Source organism: Camponotus vicinus, unplaced genomic scaffold (assembly GCF_025532165.1).
Source record: "Camponotus vicinus isolate PSW18456_S1 unplaced genomic scaffold, iyCamVici1.0 SCAF_10, whole genome shotgun sequence".
Classification (NCBI taxonomy): Eukaryota; Metazoa; Arthropoda; class Insecta; order Hymenoptera; family Formicidae; genus Camponotus; species Camponotus vicinus.
Window position 1 is genome coordinate 851,995 of NW_028141946.1, and position 10,235 is coordinate 862,229.

At 27.7% G+C, this 10,235-nt stretch overlaps 1 long non-coding RNA gene across 1 annotated transcript; it reads right to left on the reverse strand.

Moving 5' to 3' along the window:
• Window positions 1–3,309: 3,309 nt before the first annotated feature.
• LOC145961076 (uncharacterized) lies at window positions 3,310–8,413 on the reverse strand. Its single transcript, XR_014435555.1, has 5 exons — window positions 7,934–8,413; window positions 6,974–7,132; window positions 5,818–5,990; window positions 4,721–4,939; window positions 3,310–4,011 (listed from the first exon to the last, which is right to left on the reverse strand). It is a non-coding gene; the product is annotated as an uncharacterized LOC145961076 (long non-coding RNA).
• Window positions 8,414–10,235: the final 1,822 nt, after the last annotated feature.

The following is a 10,235-nucleotide window of genomic DNA, read 5'->3' on the forward strand; positions in this document are numbered from 1 at the left end:
TAGAATAGATTGGCGCGCATTTTGACATATGTAATATGACGTATGTTATAGATAAAAATCTGAAATTGAAGCTAGCAATTTTCTTCCCCTTCATACAATTAATCAAGAATTTATCAAAACGTGGATTTCACTTTTTTTATTATTACAAAACTCTAATAGTTTTGAAATAAAATAAATAAATCATTTCGAATTTTATTTCTGTATATTAATCATAATTTTTAAATCGAAATCGTGTTAACTTTCGCGATACTCTACTTTAAATTCATATTAATTGTCGGTTAATTTCACATTAAATCGATTATTTACAAAACAATTTATGAAATTTTATTTATGAATTTTATTTCTCTGAATAATTTTGCGCATTATATCGAATTTTGATACTTCGAGAGTTGTAATATCGTTCTCTTTACATATTTCGATTTCTCTACACATTGCGGTTAATCATATTGCATTAATGCATTGATTTAAATCTCATTTAAATCGCTTTGAAATTTTCATAATTGTATATTTTATTATCTAAATTTTGTCCACAAAAAACTATCAAAAAATGTCTCATAAGATGCTTATTGTAACGAAAATATCAAATCGTGTATAAAAGTTTCTACCGATCTTCTAATTGAAATTCGTATAGTAGTAATTTTCTTGTATTTGAAATTTGTTATTTTTTGTGACAAACGATTATAGACATTTACTTATTGTTAGTACAAAAAAGAATTACCTAATGATTCATTTAGCAATCATTGTATGCCACATTTTTGAACATATATTTATGATTTATATTTTATTTATATTATGTTTACCTTTAATGTATAGTATATTTTTTAATATGATTTGAAAAAGAAACATTTCTCTTATTGTCTACTTTACTACTTTATTATTTATTTTACTATTTTACTATTGAGATAACTTACTGTTATCTTAATTTGACTTGCTCTCATCTTATTGTTAGTAGTATCAAAAAATGTTTTTAAGAAAAGAAAACACACATCAGATGTTTTTATCAAAAATATCTATAAACGTTCGTCATTATAATATAAATTAATTTACAAACATAATTATATTAATTACTAATATACTTATTTACATATACATGTCATAAGTCGAAGCAAAAGATATGTAGTATATGTATATCTTCTTTAATTTTGGAGTTTAATTTTTGCAAGATAGTGCACACAATTAACTATTTAGAATATGATTGTATTTTCAAGATGTGTAACGTATTTAAGTAAAAAAAAACTACCTGGCTGCCCTTTTCCATTTTGTCCTGTCCTTCTTTTACGAGATTAATTTATGACAGCTTAACAACACAAGTCGACGGAAGTCGTAGAAGTATATCAGCCGCGGAATGTTCGCCATTATCCGCGGTACTACTGAAACTTGGGGAGCAAAAGGGGCGCTCTTCTATATTAGGGGAGCGTCGCGGCTCGTTGCTATTGGCCAAGCAGACACTTTTACAAGCTGCAGCTTGAGGCATTTGGTTCCCGAGGTAGCAACCCTCCCGAGACCTATCCCGCATTGGTGCTTCAGCTATAACGTGTGGCCCCCGGTCGTACCTAATATATTTTATAGAGGCCGTCGTCCAGTATCTTTCTCCGGCGAACGATCTCTTAACCGTAGATACGAAACATCTATGTAACCTGGAACTAAATTGTCTTTGCAAAAATACATAAAGTAAAATAGCATAAAAATTTGAGTCAATAAAATATTAATGTTTTTCTTTAATAGAAAAAAAAACAAATAAAATGAAGTAACATATTATATTTTTATTTCTCTATGATGTATTCAGAATAATCTATATGTATATTTTCACGTTAGCTATCATAAATTAATATCGTCTCTATTTTTATTATATTTTACTTTTAACATATTTGCTGTCACAAATATAATCAACAGTATCAACTAGCATAAAAAAACAAATGCAATATTTAAATCAAATCTTGTTTTTAAATATCTACTTATTGATATTATTTATATTTAATTCTCATTATTAAATCTCATAGAACTAGATATAAATGATTAACTAAATCAATTATATTGCAATATGCCAATTATCTTTATTATTATATCATCTTTATTTATCTTTATTATTTTCAGTTATTGTATTTTTTGTGTACACTTTTATATCGTATCTTATATTTAACTAAAATTGAAAATAGTAAAAATTGTAAAAAATTATGAAAATATATATATATATATATATATATATATATATATATATATATAATTTAAACAAATTATTTATATCTAAAAAAAAATATTTTATCATGCACCTAGTATAGTAAAAATATGAGTGTTTTACTTTTATGGTAATATAATTTCCTTGTCTTATTTTATATATAATATATAAGAGACAAAAATGACTTTTATCGGTATTTTTACTTAAAAAATCGGCATATTTTAATTTATCAAAGATCTATTATTAAGAATCTATCATTAACAATTGTGATCTCATAGAGAAATAAAATATTATTTTAATTATTTAATTTTTACACTATGTATATATAAAATAAAAAAGAATTGATATATAAATGGTATTTTTACATATGTATTATATATTTTTATATGTTTTTATATATATATATTTTATATTGTAAAACTTTTTAAAATCTCTTTTTGAAATTGTAATATATATACTTATTTCTTATGTTTTTAAATTTTTTTTTAATATGATAATGTGTGTGTGTGTGTGTGTGTGTGTATATATATATATAAAGAAGTCATTAATCATAACAATTTTTCAATTTTTAATATGTATCTTTAACTGAACACAAATTCTATTGCAAAGTAAAGTCTGTTTAAAATGAACAAAAAAAAAAAAGAGAATATAGAGTAAGATAATAATCGCGCTTATTTCATATACTACAATACATATTGTGAAACAATATATTGCACAATAAGTCAATCAATCAGGCAAATCACTTGTAATATATGTAAGATATTATATTTCTATAAAACAATAGCGCGCACGCTTTATCTCTACATAAATCAAAATAAATAATAATAGTTATCTAAAACATTAATGTTATATATTCCGTTTTTGTCAAATAATGTGTATACCATATATATATATATATATATATATATATATATATATATATATATATATATATATATATATATATATGTTTTAATATATATATTACAATTCCACCGGTATCAATAAAAGTATCAATAAAAAGTATTACAAAAACATTTCGAATGTCTCGCTTAAATCAACTACATTACATAAAAAAATATGTTTAATGAAATTTCATTAAGTTTCATATATTAATTTGAATATATTATAATTATTAATGTTTGCGGGATACAATTATGAATTTTTCCGAGAAAAATATTATTACACAAATGTTTTCTTAAAAAAAATTATAATTTTATAGTTACAATACTTTTTATTGATGTTATCAATTTTTTTCATATTATTGTCAGTTTTAATTCTAGAGTATTTGTACCATTAAACCTATTCTTTGTACGTAACTTGACTGGTATGGCGATCATAAACCAGCAAATATCTCACTATTAGCTACATGCATATTGACTAGACGTGTCAGCGCATCATCCGATTGTTAATTCATAATTTTAGCATCACCATTTCGACTAGTATTATTAATGATCCACGTTTATGAGAACATTTGGCGGTTTTCCGCATACGCTCCGTTAAGATTAAGAAAAAAGGACGGCCTAAGTCGCACCCCTTTTACGACTGCATAAACGGCATTGGATTGCATTAGATTGCAAATTCTCGAACACATAATAACGGTCTCATCGTCATCGCCGTCCTCGTTGAAGAACGGGGTCTGTAGATTAGATGGCTCGTTCGATGGGAGATACGAGAAATATGTCAGCTCGTATCCTTCGTCATCCGAGGGGCCACCCCTTCTTGGTTGATGTGGCGCGCACGCTATTTCGTTCATCCCTTCTTGCCATGAATGTGCTCCCTTCTGATGCTGCGAAAGAGTGTTTCCATGGATACGCGGTCGGCCATTTTGTTCCATGATTCCGTAAGGGATGCGACTGGAGAAAATTCGATAAATTAACCACGGCTACGTGGGAAAGTACTTCTAAAATGGCGACACATCTCCAACCATGATATAGGAAAAAATTGTATTTAATATATAATTTCCTACATTTTTATGTAATTTACTGTTTTGTTACACTTAAATAAAAATTTGTATATCGGAAGTTTTATTTGTTAGTGTTGATGTAATAGTAGTGAATTAAAAAGAAGTGCTATATAAAATTATTACAATGTATATATAAAAATATGTATTAATAAAATCAAAGCTTTTATGAATATTATACATGTTATGATAAAAATATACACACTAAACAAATTAAAGATAATTTTGACAATATTAATTTGGAAAGTATTGTAATTGTGAAATTGTTTTTTTTTTCAAACTTATTTATACAATAACATATAAAAATAAAATTGCAAGAACCTGGAATTATATAATTATATTTAAATTAATATCTGGAACGAAATTATTCCTTTATAGGATCAACTCTTTATATACACGATTTCGAACAATCGCAAATACTTTTCGCAAAATATTTTTATCTAGAAATACGATTACAATACTTTTCATATCGTTAATATGATTATAAAAAAGAACTTCTTATTTTCTTTAATAGTCAGTGATTGTCAGCTACATATCAATTCTACAGTCATATGATAAAATAACTCAAACTAAAAATAAAATATAAAAAGGAGTTACTGCACCTGAAAATGCTAAAAAAGCAGTAAAACTGGTGCGAGCCGAATATCTCCGAATCGCATTCTTTTCACGCATATTTGGCATTATTGTATGGCCAAGTTCCGCGATGTGGTGTTCCATCAACAGAAGGTTTAGATGAATGGGTTGCTAAAAGCACACTTTTATTGCGCCTGTAAATATTACAACCTCCAATATGTTCAGCTTGCTTCTTTTCTGTAACAGATCTTTCATAATCGAAAAGAGTAAAATGTCTAAAGAATACTATTATGTTTAAAATTTTTATATCCTATGCATCCATGCATTTCTAAATATTTTTTATATAATGGAAAAGTTAATAATGTAAATAACTTATTAAATTTTTTCGATATTTGTATAATCGCGGAAATTTATTCTTGAGATGCTTAGATGATTTACAAATCAATAATCTTTATTATAATAATTATGATAAAATGTCTTAACAGTGTATAAATTATATTACACACGAAATATTTAGATAAATTTTATTCTAGATTAATTTAGAATCGATTTCTTAGATATTTAGTTTAATATAATCTTTTTACTTTTATTTCAACATAACTTTAGAATTTTCAACATTTTACAAATATCTTATTGTTAGTAATTAAATCTTAAAATAGAATTCTATTATATTAAAGCTATTCAAAATCAAATGCAAATTTTAAAATTTTATTGATCAATTCTTATTTTTAAAACTTAATTTCCAAAGATACTTTTATCTTTATTGACTATAATAAAATCATTAATATCTCAACACATATTTTGACTAAGAAAATATAAGTTGGTCCAAGAATGCACATGTAAAATAGATTTAAAAGTATGTTACTAACATTCTATACTTGTTTCCCTTACACAAGATGTACCATTAATACTAAATAATAATGTATTATTTGATATATGTGAAATATTTTGATCTTACAAGATTAATTGAAAAAAAAATGAAATATCTGTCTTCTAATGTTAGGAATAAACATTGAAAATCAAACGATGGTAACAAATATCGCTAGCGATGACTAGTTATCGCTCAAAAGCTCAAAAGTCGTTTAATCGTGTCCCATGACAAAGACTTGCGCACGGTTTCTTTTACTTGTCAATAAAAACGTGCCATGCCCTGTTTCCTTGGTAACGATGGTAGAATATATTTCCTCCTTCGCAGTAAAGTCTTCCAATATGTCTTCCATGAAAGTAGCAAAGAAGTCGTTGGCCGCCGGTACTTTTGATGCGGTAGCAGCTGCTGAATCGCCAATTGGTTTTGACAATCTATTTAGAAGGGCAATAAAAATATCATTCTTTTTTTTCAAGTTATTCGATATATCAAATCGCAATCGCGCGCGATATTATTTCTTGATCCTAAAAGACTGATCAAAAAATTGTATATCTGATTATTTCTTGATTTGCAAAAGTGTATTTTTATTATAGATTTATTATAGATTTATTATAGATTTATTTATCATAAGAAATGTTTTTGACAAGTGATAACCTTGTATTTATATTTTTTATTACTCTTATATTTTTGTTCTAACAATAAGCAAAAATTAATAACAGTTGTCAAAATCTCCCTTATTTCTGTTTATCTGGGATTATATTAGCTGTCTGGGACTACATTATATGTATAGCAATCTTCATAAATTGGTATAATTTATTTTTCTCTTACAAATAAAAAATCTTTTGTTATTAATGTACATAGTGAACAAAATCCGGTATATTTTTAAGTGATTAATAAGTTTTTTTTAAATTAATATCAATAACATTATTGTCTTTTGCTTTTACAAAAAGAAAAGAATAAATTAGATATGCTTGTATAAGTAAAATTAATTATAATCGATTACATATTTAAAATTTAATTATAGAAAAATATAAAAATAAAAAGTATCTGAAAATTCAAAAGTTTTAACATGTCAAAATATTACCATGACATCTTTCCTCGATTTCGTTATAAAAAGAAAAATTGATTAAATTGTTTACTAAATCTATTATTAGAAAATAATGCAGCTAAACGAGACATTTTATATAAATGTAAAAGTGAAAGTAAATGTAGACCTCTATGTATCCTTCAATTTATTAACTATAAAAACGAATGTTTTAGATAGGTATGCGTAATGTCCGGGTTGTATAAGTACGCAGGATAACAAGCTATAAATCTGAAGCAGACAGGAACGTTTGTGTACTAAATATACGATGTCTAATTTCTCACGCGTTAACCGCACTTTGTTAAGATAACGAGGACTAGAATTATTACTTACGGATCCTTAGAAAGTTAAGAAATCGTTCGCTCACACTCTAACCGCCAATCATCGCTTCATAAAATTTCACCATGCGTGTAAATCCATTATACGAATTTAAAGATATTGCCCGAAGGATTATGTCGGTGTTCCTCCATTAAATGGTTTGCCATCTCGTTTCTGTAAAAAAAAAACATTCTCTAACACGTAATCACTATAATTATATACGAGCGGAATCTATTTCGTTGTTGGTGTTTTTTTTTCAATTATTTAAACAAACTTCATTCTTTAATTAATTTAGAATCGATTACTTCTTAGATATTTAATTCAATTAATAAATAATCTTTATCCATTTTTATTTCAATATATTTTTTAATTTCCGGCAAATAATCTCTCCATTTTTCTTTCAATATATTTTTTAATTTCCAACAAATATGTTAATAATTAAACCCTAAAATACAATTATGTTAAGCTATTCAAAATTAAATATAAATCTTAGAATTTTATTATTAATTTCGAATATCAAAAATAAGCCATTTACAATTGCTGAAGGTAGGAATTATGTGCATTAGATTCTGTGTGAAAATGCGTATAAAGCCATGTCCGAGTAAGCTTGTTGATATATTTCCGGTTCATAAACTTTATATTTATTAAATGATAATAAATCATAGCGTATCCCCCTCCCCCTCACACACTTACATTCGCAAACACACACATTTATTGTCAGCGGATCTAAAATTTTTTTCGAGAAAAAGCTGTACATACATATAGATATTTTTTCGTATATATTGCGTATATCAAAATAAAAAAAAAAATATGTACACACATATTTATATATACATATATGATACATACATATTTTGCATTTTTATTGTATATATCAAAATACCTCATTTTGATACTATACAAAAATACACTATAAAAACATTCCATCGTAAGAATTGTGATCATCAATCGCAATTATATGATACGTTAACTAACCTCTAATAACGCCTCCATTCCTCGTTAATCGTATTTATGTCTTCGTCCACGATATAATTAACGTTGGCACACTTGCAACAAGTATTCATAAACGTGTTTGATGCGTGACATATGATCATAATCGAGCGAATAAAGTGCGATTTATACGTCGAAAAAGCGCTCATAACATTCTCGTCTGTCGAGGCAAACTTCAAGATCTAACAACATTCACGTGAAAATGATTTATTAGATTCGCACATGTGTTGTTACTTTTTGTACACACTTATTTGACCTCATCATTCTTCGCACAAATTGACGTGTTCGAAAGACACTTGATATTTTACGTCACCAAATCTTAACCTTGAGACGATTGGCGATTGTACTCGTGCTACTGTGTTTACAAAAAAGTAAGTAACGAAGTTGTAAACAAAGCGTTCGCGCCCTCGCTCAAGTTACTCTCTACGCACTTCTCCCGCTTTACCTTTCCCCCACCGCAGTTTCTTTTATAGTATTATTTCGACTATCGTGCCGATCACGTCGAAACGCGTCGCGATCTTCCCTCGGATTTCACGTATATATGGATTGTTCAATCTATATCACATATCACGAGAGTAATAAAGCAATTAGGTAATGAATATATATTATAAGGCGTTCGTCGATAACTAGTAATAAAAATTATTTTATGATTTTCGCGTTAACGCCACGCATTTATTCGCTATATTGGGTTAATCGATAATTTTGACTTTGATAAGAGATTTATTACATTGTTGACAATGTTTATTATGCATTTTATAAACAAGAACGGAGATTAATCGATTAAGAAGTAAATTGATTTCATGGCATGCAAATAAAAGATACATTTCATTTGTCAAAAATGCTTCGAATTCCTTGATTAATTATTCGGGAGCAGAAACCTTTACCTCGTTTCTAAACTCCGAGGGTCTACCTAAATAAAGTAATAAAGTACGATTAATCAATTACGTATATAACGTATAAAATATATTGCTTTCGATTAATTTTTATGTATATTGTATTTTTTGTGCATTATATAAATTTATCAAGGTAGACTCTAATCGACCAATCAAATAATTCAAGCATACGCAGTCTAATTTTACTTTAAAAAAACCGAATTTTTTAACCGATCCATATATATGATCCATACATTTAATAGAAACGTATTCGAATTTTCACGTCAATCAGATAAATTCGTGTAGCTCAGTGTTTTGTAATTAGATCGCAGCGCTCTAACGGAAAAAAAAAACAGTCGCTAATCTACGTATCGCGCTTGTTTATGGTGTACTTAGTAAAGGCGCGAACGGTCGTGGCGTCGGAATTTTTTCGGCGTAAAAATAATCACGATCGAGCATCAGCGAGTGTCGAAGGTCGGAAACAATTAACGCTGTCATTTACTCGTGTTTCGCGTCACCTCCAAATTGCGATTTTAAATTACCGCGAATAAGTATCGTCGAAAATTAAGCGGGAACAGAGTATATTTTTGTGTTGCTAGTTTCAAGTAGTAGTCAAACGTATTCGAGATTAACGTCGCCTGCGCGTATATCTGATATATAATAAATAAATATCGGGAGTGCGTAAAAAAGTATCGTGCGTAAATATCGCGTGTGTCGTGTGTTATCGAAATTTCAAAGCCGAACTTTTCGCGAGTGAGTGCCTTTTTGTGGATCAACCCAGGATTGAGAGAAATTCATCATCGCGACGACCGTTGGAGGAATCATGGCGGTGTTGCAATCAGTGAGTAAATTTATCTGTCATCTATTATTATATTACACTTTATCGAAGAATAAAGAATTGCCCTCTTATAAAGGTAAAAAAAGGAGGGAAAAATGTTTAAAGTTTATGCGCGTGAAATATTAATATATCCGCTAAAATTGATGTCGAATATTAGAGTATAAGATTTTTCCAAGATGTCTTCCAAAATGTTACTTACACTTGAAATATTTTCCCTCGTACTAATATTTACTTGCAACACCAGTACATATATTTATTCCTGTTGACATTGTATCTGTGGTATTTAAAAAATAATTAAGATGAATGTTAGAAGATCTTATATCAATATATTTAATTCAGTATCTAATCTTCTAATTTTATAAAAATACGAAAAATTACTACCGCGGATAACTGTTTGCCACAAGAGATAACTAATTTCTAAGCATTCTATTATACCGACTGAAAATTATTTTGGAGAGCTTCTTTTCCAACATATCCCTTTCATATGAATTATTCATTATGAAAATTCTCGCTAGAGGGCAATTCTTTATATGGGTTTTTTTCTTAATTGCAGTATTGAAAGAAATATAAAAAATAA